A 9,736-nucleotide genomic window follows, 5' to 3' on the forward strand; every position below is an offset into this window, starting at 1 on the left:
TTTTGGAACGATATTGTGTGTGTTTGTGTGTGTGTGTGTGTGTGTGTGTGTGTGTGTGTGTGTGTGTGTGTGTATCAGTATGCATGAGGTCTGGCATAACAGTGAAAGTTATTCTTAGTCAAAAACTACTTCTGACTATTTCTTTTAATCTCACTGGCATTGCTCTGATCCCCTAAGAAGAACGATTAAGATCTCAGTTTGAATATAACCTCCACCTTTACAAATAGTGCCTTGACAAATTTAACTTTTCTGTGTTTTCTTTCTATGCTGGAGAGTGAGTGATTGCCTTTAGGGAGCAGTAGTTTCACTTTGACATCCCAAGAAGCTAACATGCACAACCCAATCATTACTTTCAAAGCTTTTGATTAAAAAGCAGTCCAGTACTTCCTTAACATTCCTTTTTACAGATTGCTTATTCTTTGCAATTTTGTGAAAAATATTTCATGACAATGGTAATTTAAGTTGGTTTGTCCACCTGGTGAGCAGTAGGACTGAACTGCTTCCAGTTGGTTCTCTGTCCTTAAGTTGTTTTGACCTACTTTGAGAAATTGAATTTTTCTCAGAAGCATTGATTGTTTATCTTAATTGTCTATGATGGATTTGATGTTAACCCTCCTGGGAAGGAGTCATTGCTCAGACCACTTAACATTATAAATCACAACATAGAATGCCTAGCTTCAGAGTTGAAGAGAGCTAATAACTAAGGGTTTTGTTGTGGTAGATCAGTTAATAACTGAGATACCTCAAAACATTCACTTGTTTAAAAATCTGTTTTGGAGAGGGTTACATAATTTTAGATCAAATGGACATTATACTAGTTTAAATTTGGACATTTTTACCCATTTAATTATATTCATTAATGTAGAATTTTTCTATACTTCATATTCTAGCAAGCAAACAACAATATTCTCAATGTGTCATTTTCCAGCCTATTACACAGGCATATACACTATATATAAATATGTTAGCTAGGAACACATACACATAAAACACACACTGTATGGACTTTTTATCTGAAAATTCAGTATGTTTTGTTTTATATCCAGATTCTATTTGTTTGTTTGAACTTGTACTTTACTAAACCTAAGTCAGCAAACTGCATAATTCAGAAATGAAAAAAAGTAGCAATGCCTTGGGTCAAAATCAAGGAGAGCTGGAGAAATGTCTTATTAGTTGAAGACCAGAATTTAGATCCAAGCTCCCACATGGAACCATAAGTTCAGGCTCCAGCATGGCAGAAATTAATACCTACATGAGATTTAATGGCAGCCAACCTAGATTAAATAGGAGTTAGTAAGAGACTCTATCTCAAAAGGAATAAGTAAGAGAATGAAAGATGATAACCAATGAGCTCCTTTGGTCTCTATACAAATTATAGATGCATGTACATATGCCTACAAGACCACATAGAATGCACACATACACTTAAGACATCCATGCATTCCACACATGCAGAAAACATGGTATAGTTTGTTGGGATAGTGTTGAGATATCTATTAGATAGAATCTGAGAAAGTGCTGAAATCATTGATGGGTAGTTCAGTTTGGGCAGCATCTATGATGTCATATCACTGAAAGATTGGAAACAAAAAGGTGCAGAGAGGAAACCTCAGTATCAGACAGTTCACACTTTAGCACAACTGATGACACAGAGAAACAAGCATTGTTTTCCTTTCAGAATGATGTGCTAACTTTTCCATAATGTTTGCAAATTTTATGGCTTGAATCTTAACTGTTACAAAAAAGGCCCCATGATAAAGGCTCAGACACATATCCATACTACTACAGGGAGGTTGTGGTTGGTTCAAGAGGCAGGACCTAATGGAATGCAGATTTCTGCTTACTCCCAGTTTTGTGGAGCTGGTAGATCTCTCTGCCCTGTGCTCCTGTCATGACAGGCATCACCACAGATGCAAGCAATATAAACAAGTGGCCATAGGTTCAAACCCAAGTGGCCATGGTTACAGTTTGGTTCTCTTGGGCATTTTATCATATTGACAAAAAGCTAACTAATACAGGGAATTGTTACTGAGAAGTGGGACAGTTGATACTATCCTGGATCACCTTGGAATTTATTTATGGACTAAATTAGTAACAGTTTAGATACAACTATAGAAGGACTATAGAATACCATGCAGTGTTTAACACTACCGCTCTGTACCATCACCACCTCAGAGATGGCGATTCCCACAGTTCTTTTATTGTGAAGAATAGTTTTCAATATCCTGGGGTTTTGTTATTCCAAATGAACTTGCAAATTGCTCTTTCTAACTCTATGAAGAATTAAGTTGGAATTTTGATAGGGATTACATTGAATCTGTAGATTCCTTTTGGCAAAAAGGCAATTTTTACTATATTAATCCTGCCAATCCATGAGCATGGGAGATTTTTCCATCTTCTGAGATTTTCTTCAGTTTCCTTCTTTGGGACTTGAAGTTTTTATCATACAGGTCTTTTACTTGCTTGGTTAGAGTCACACCAAGGAATATTAGCTTTGACTATTGTGAAGACTGACATTTCCCTAATTTCTTTCTCAGCAAGATTTTATCCTTTGAGTAGAGGAAGGCTACTGATTTGTTTGAGTTAATTTTATATCTAGCCACTTTGCTGAAGTTGTTTATCAGGTTTAGGAGTTCTCTGATGGAATTTTTGGGGTCACTTATGTATACTATCATATCATGTACAAATAGTGATATTTTGACTTCTTGGTACAGAGAGAGGCAGATAGATCAATGGAATAGACTTAAAGACCCAGAAATGAACCCACCCACACACCTATGGTCACTTGATCTTTGATGAAGGAGCTAACCATCCAGTGGAAAAAAGACAGCATTTTCAACAAATGGTTCTGGTTCAACTGGAAGACAGCATGTAGAAGAGTGCAAATCAATCCTTTCTTATCTCCTTGTACAAAGCTCAAGTCCAAGTGGATCAGACCTCAACATAAAATCATATACACTGAAACTAATAGAAGAGAAAGTGGGGAAGAGCCTTGAACACATGGGCACAGGAAAAAATTTCCTGAACAGAACACCAGTGGCTCATGCTCTAAGATCAACAATCAATAAATGAGACCTCATAAAATTACAAAGCTTCTGTAAGGCAAAAGATACTATCAATAAGACAAAATGATAACCAACAAATTGGGAAAAGATCTTCAGCAATCCTACATCTGATAGAGGACTAATATGCTATATATATATATATATATATGTATATATATATATATATATATATATATATATATCTCAAGAAGTTAGACTCCAGAGAATCAAATAACCCTATTAAAAGTGGGATACAGAGCAAAAAAAAAAAAAAGAATTTTCAACTGAGGAATATCCAATGGCCAAGAAGCACCTAAAGAAATGTTCAACATCCTTAGTCATCAGGGTAATGCAAATCAAAACAACCCTGAGATTCCACCTCACACATTTTGATGAATAAGATCAAAAACTCAGGTAACACCAGATGCTAGTGAGGATGTGGAGAAAGAGGAGCATTCCTTCATTGTTGAGGGGATTGAAATTTGGTACAACTCCTCTGGAAATCACTCTGGTGATTCTTCAGAAAACTGGGGGAACTTTCCAGAATGCTAGGTGGGTGGTGGAGGAGCAGCTTGTAGCGGAGCTGCATTGTGCTCCACTCCTCTTTCCTCTCTCTGGAGCTGGCCCGCTCACTGGCTATAAAAACTGGTGAAAGAAACCACTTACTATGATGTTTTGGGGGTCAAACCCAATCAATGCCACCCAGGAAGAGTTGAAAAAGGCATATAGAAAATTGGCCTTGAAGTATCACCCTGTAAGAATCCAAATGAAGGAGAAAAGTTTAAACAGATTTTTCAAGCTTATGAAGTTCTTGCTGATTCAAAAAAAAAAAAAAAGGAATTATAAGATAAAGGAGGTGAACAGGTGATTAAAGAGGGTGTAGCAGGTGGTGGTTTTTGGCTCACCCATGGATATCTTTGAAATGTTCTTTGGAGGAGGAGGAAGAATGTAAAGAGAATGGAGAGGTAAAAATGTTGTTCATCAGCTCTCAGTGACTGTAGAAGACTTATTTAATGGTGTAACAAGAAAACTGGCTCTACAAAAGAATGTGATTTGTGACAAATGTGAAGGCCGCGGTGGTAAGAAAGGAGCAGTAGACTGCTGTCCCAACTGCTAGGGGATGGGTGTGAAGATAAGGATTCATCAGACTGGACCAGAAATGGTTCAGCAAATTCAGTCAGTGTGCATGGAGTGCCAGGGTCATGGAGAACACATCAGTTGTAAAGACAGATGTAAAAGCTGCCTTGGAAGAAAGATAGTTCGAGAGAAAAAATTTTTGGAAGTTCATATTGAGAGAGGCATGAAAGATGGTCAGAAGATAACATTCCATGGTGAAGGAGACCAAGAACCAGGACTGGAGCCAGGAGATGTTATCATTGTGTTAGATCAGAAGGACCATGCTGTTTTTACAAGGTGAGGAGAAGACCTTTTCATGTGTATGGACATACAGCTGGTTGAAGCATTGTGCGGCTTCCAAAAGCCAATACCTACTCTCGACAACCGAACCATAGTCATCACCTCTCATCTAGATCAGATTGTCAAGCATGGGGATATAAAATGTGTGCTAAATGAAGGTATGCCAATATACCGTTAGTCATATGAAAGGGACATCTAATCATTGAGTTTAAGGTAAACTTTCCTGAAAATGGCTTTCTCTCTCCTGATAAACTCTCTTTGCTGGAAAAACTCCTTCCTGAAAGGAAGAAGAGACTGATGAAATGGATCAAGTAGAACTGGTGGGCTTTGATCCAAATCAGGAAAGATGGCAGCATTGTAATGGAGAAGCCTATGAAGATGATGAACATCACCCCAGAGGTGGTGTTCAGTGTCAGACCTCTTAATCGGCCAGTCACTCTTTGACATTCTGTATGTAGTAGTGAATGTGGGAAGGACTGTAATCATAATATGCTCACTACTTGGCTATTGTTTTTGTTTTAATATTCAACTATAGTAGTGTTTTAAAAGTTAAATGAAGAATAAACACAAATATAAAAGTTATGACTTTGTATGTATGATGATTTCAATGTTCAAGATGAAAATGAATACTTGTAAAAACTAGTTTAAAAAGTTCTCTAGCATCTGTTAGGCCATATCTTGTGTGACTGATAATAGCTGTGTACATTAGACTGACATGCTAGGTATGTGTTGTATGACCATTGTTAAGCTATGGTATTAACATTCTGTATTTAACTGGTATTCAAAAGAAGACAATTAGTTACATGTTGGTATATCTAGTTGTATGAAGTGAACTAATTGGGATGCCTTTGTATTGTGTTGCCTCAGTCATTACTAGAAGATGGCATAATACATTTCGCTTGTGTTATTAGTGATAGAAATGATACATTCCTAAAGAAGTTTATCATAAGCTACTGCTTAAGGGCTTGCTCTTCTAGATTGCATTCTCTTCTGCTGTGCCATTCTAAATGTATATATCTAAAAACAGAAAACATGATCACCTTTTCCCCTTCTCAAACCATGATCAGCCCTTGCTTGGGTGTAGTGATTTCCAAAGCCTAAGTAACATACAAATTAAAGTGATGAGATCTGTATGTGGAGAGGTGATTTGCATGTATAATCCAGGAAAGGAGTTCCTTAGGTCTGTTAAAGGCTTTCTATTCGACTCAGGCTCCAACAGAAGTGCAATTTAATGTTGGTAGTATAGCAAATTATGAATAAATTTGTTGTATGTTTTAAAGTCACATGCTTACATGCTTAAATCTGAATATCAGAATTAAAGCATTTACTGAAATATATGACTGTCTAATATACTGATTACAAAGTGTAAAAAAGAAAAGAAAAGAAAAGAAAAGAAAAGAAGAGAAAAGAAAACTGGACATAGGGCTACCTGAGGACCCAGCTATACCATTCTTGGGAATATTCCCAGAAGATGCTCCAATACATAACAAGAACACATGCTCCACCATGTTCATAACAACCTTATTTATAATAGCCAGAAGCTGTAAGGAATCCAGTTGTCCCTCAACAAAGGAATGGGGGCACATTTACACAATGAAGTACTACTCAGCTATTAAAACCAATGACTTCCTAAAATTTGCAGGCAAATGGATGGAACTAGAAAATATCCTGAGTATAGTAACCCAGTCACAAAAGAACACACATGGTATGCACTCACTGATAAGTGGATATTTGCCCCAAAGCTTGGACTACCCAAGATACGATTCAAAAACTGTATGAAGCTCAATTAGGAGGAAGACAAAAATGTGGATACTTCAGTCCTTCTTAGAAGGGGGAACAAAATACTCATGGGAAGTAGAGGGTGGAAGGTACTTTAGAGGAAGAGAGGAGGTAGAGGGAAAAAAGAGGAGCAGGATCAGTAATGGGAGGAGATAGGGATGATATACAGAAGGTCAGGAATTTGAATAGAGGTGTGTAGCAATGTGGGATGGGGAACTGAGGTTAGCCACCAGCAAGTTCCAGATGCCAGGAAAACAAGAGGCTCCTGAGACCCAACAGGGGTGACATTAGCTTAAATGCCCAGGAAAGGGGAGAACGAACCTGTAGAAACCATATCCAGTGGATAGGCATGGTCCTCAGTTGAAGGATAGTGCCACCCAATCTTCTCCGAATTTTTAACCCAGAATGGCTCCTGTCTAAAGGCAATATGGGGACAAAGTGTGGAGCAGAAATTGAAGAAAAGGACATCCATCCAGAGACTGCCCAACCAGGGTAGCCATCCCATATACAGTCACCAAAACCAGACACTATTGAGGATCCCAAGAAGTACTTGCTGAAAGGAGTCTGTTATAACTGTCACCTGAGAGGTTCTGCCAGAGCCTGACAAATACAAAAGCAGATGCTCACAGCCAACCATTGAACTGAACATGGAGACCCCAATGGAGAAGTTAGAGAAAGGAATGAAGGAGCTGACGGGGTTTGCAACCTCATAGGAAGAACAATATCAACCAACCAGAACCCCGGAACTCCCAGGGACTAAGCTACCAACCAAAGCGTACACATGGAAGGACCAATGACTCCAGCTGCATATGTAACAGAGGATGGCATTGTCTGGCATCAATAAGAGGAAGACTCGATACTGTAGGGGAATGCCAGGGTTGTGAGGTGAGAGTGAGTTGGTGGGAGGAAGAGCACTCTTATAGAAGCAGGGGAGTGGGGATGGGATATGGGGACTATGGCAGAGAAACCAGGAAAGGGGATAACATTTGAAATCTAAATACATAAAATATTCAATACAAAAGAAACCTAGAAACAGAAAAAAAACAAAAAGACTGTAGAAAGATAGGAAGTTAGCAGATCTTTTGGTGAGGTTTTAAAAGACCATCCACAAATGTGGACAGAAATGCTAAGATTCCAAGGTGTTTGGCATGAAAACTCTTCTGGAAATGGTGTCCAAGCTACATGTGTTATATTCTCAAAAAGACTTTCTTTGCATCTCTTATAGCTTGATACTTATTGGGATGCTCTACTTAAAGGCAATGAACTAATTAATAGGACAGAGCTATTTAAAGTAGTATCATATTTTCAATTGCAGCATGTGCATTATTGATTGCATTTTGCCCTTATAGTTTTTTTAACCAAAATATAGATCTTATTTAATATTCAAATTAAATTTAAATATTAAACAAAATATGTTAACATTTCTTTAAAAGGTACAAACTGGAGAATGAGGAAATAACCCTTGTATTCTTTCTCTTACCATTTGACATATCATTTTCTATATGCTTCCCTCCTTCCCCAGATATAAGACAATTCAGGATTTAGTATTAAGTTTCTGTTCTTAAACATTAGCTTTTGGCATTTACATTCATTTTGGAAAACTATATTTTCTATATACCGTGTTACGTTCTTGTACTGTCCAGAGCTGTGCACACTAGGAAAGCCAATTAGTGTCTCTCACAATGGCCTACGAAAAGTGGCTTACAGGAAGGCCTGCCACACAAGTCTCTACAGGACTCTCCTAAATTTCCCCTAGTAATCTGCACCTCTTACTTGAAAGAAATGACTAAAGTTGACACTTTTATTTCAGAGTGTAGCTTCCCTAATTGTGCCATCAGAAGAAATCTCAGAAGCATGCTACAAATGGGAGAGTAATGTGAAGGGAAGCTGATTAATTCCGGAACGTTCAATGAGTTCATTTCACCACTGCTTTTCTACTTAATACAAAAGTGCAAAGGAACAGACTGATCTTCATGAGCAGATACCATCTCTTTCAAATCTCAACGAGCCCTAGGTGCCACAGGAGTCTGTGCCAATCTTATTACTTAGAATTTGGTTTGGAGTGTAAATTACTCTGGGCAAGGGTAGATGGTCTTTGCCCTTCTATCAGGGAAGAATATTAAATGTGGATGCATTTAAGAGATTTTAAGGATGGGAGTGAATAGTTATCACAGAAGAGAGGAAGAAAGGAAATTTAGTTGGGGAAACATCTTTCCACTAATCCTTAAATGGATCACAAATATTTTCTGTCATATCAATTATATTCTTTTTTCCCCCAGAGAATCTTTAACTGATATTCTTGTTTAAGTAAAAGGACGAGAGCTTTAGCAACACTCTAAATGATTCCCTGTTTACAACTAAAGTTATGATTTATCAAATAGGAAATCTTGATTTGCTTGTCTATTGAGATTGGTAAAAGAACGCAGGCAAACAACAACTCAAAGTGTTTTAGGATTTTCTCTGGGAACTATTCCCAAGAAAGACTTACATTTTCCCTCCATATTTCTGTTCTTTCAATGATTTTTGAAGTCTGTATCTTATTTCTAATGAACATTTTAAAAATAAAGGAATGTGAAGTATTTGGTTATCATTACTCCTTTTAAAAATATCTTAGCCAGGCAGTGGTGGCGCAAGCCTTTAATCCCAGCGCTTGCGAGGCAAGAGGCAGGCGGATTTCTGAGTTCAAGGACAGCCTGGTCTACAGAGTGAGTTTCAGGATAGCCAGTGCTACACAGAGAAACCCTGTCTCAAAAAAAACCAAAATAAAATAAAATAAAAATATCTTGCCCTATTGATTTTGTAGATGTCTACGGTTATGATTTAACAATTAAAGGAATATTTAAATGAACTGGAGAGATTGTTCAGCCATTAAGAGAACATGTTGCTCTTGCAGAGGACCCAATTTATGTTCCCATGACCCATGTAGGGTAGCTTATAACTACCTATAACTCCAGTTCCAAAAGATAGATGGCTTCTCTCTCTCTCTCTCTCTCTCTCTCTCTCTCTCTCTCTCTCTGTGTGTGTCTGTCTCTCTCCCATTCTCTCTCCCTCTCATACACATAAATAAGTAAATAAATAAATAAATAAATAAATAAATAAATAAATAAGTAAAAGAATGCTAAAACTACTACTTAGAGTTGGAGTTAGTATTGTCTTAGTTTGGTTTTTATTACCATGAAGAAACATCAATACCACAGCAACTCCTATAAAGGAAACATTTAATTGGGGATGGTTTACAGTTTCAGAGATTTAATCTATTATTATCATGATGGAAAACATGGCAACATCCAGTCAGATATGTTGGTACTGGAGAAGAATATGGGAGTTCTACATCTTGATCAGAAGGCAGTAGAAGGTGACTGTGTGCCACATGGGGCATAGCTTGAGCTCAAAGCCTCTTCCCCCACAAGAACATATTTTCTATAAGTCTAAACCTAGTTCACAAAGGCTACTCTTCCTAATAGTGACACATGCTATGACCAAGCATTAAAATATAT

The 9,736-nt window shown here is 37.6% G+C and overlaps 1 pseudogene; it reads left to right on the plus strand.

Annotated features, from left to right (window-relative positions):
• Positions 1-3,695: 3,695 nt before the first annotated feature.
• On the plus strand, positions 3,696-5,045 carry LOC116098198 (annotated as a pseudogene).
• Positions 5,046-9,736: the final 4,691 nt, after the last annotated feature.

This window comes from Mastomys coucha, unplaced genomic scaffold, assembly GCF_008632895.1.
Source record: "Mastomys coucha isolate ucsf_1 unplaced genomic scaffold, UCSF_Mcou_1 pScaffold20, whole genome shotgun sequence".
NCBI classification, from domain to species: domain Eukaryota; kingdom Metazoa; phylum Chordata; class Mammalia; order Rodentia; family Muridae; genus Mastomys; species Mastomys coucha.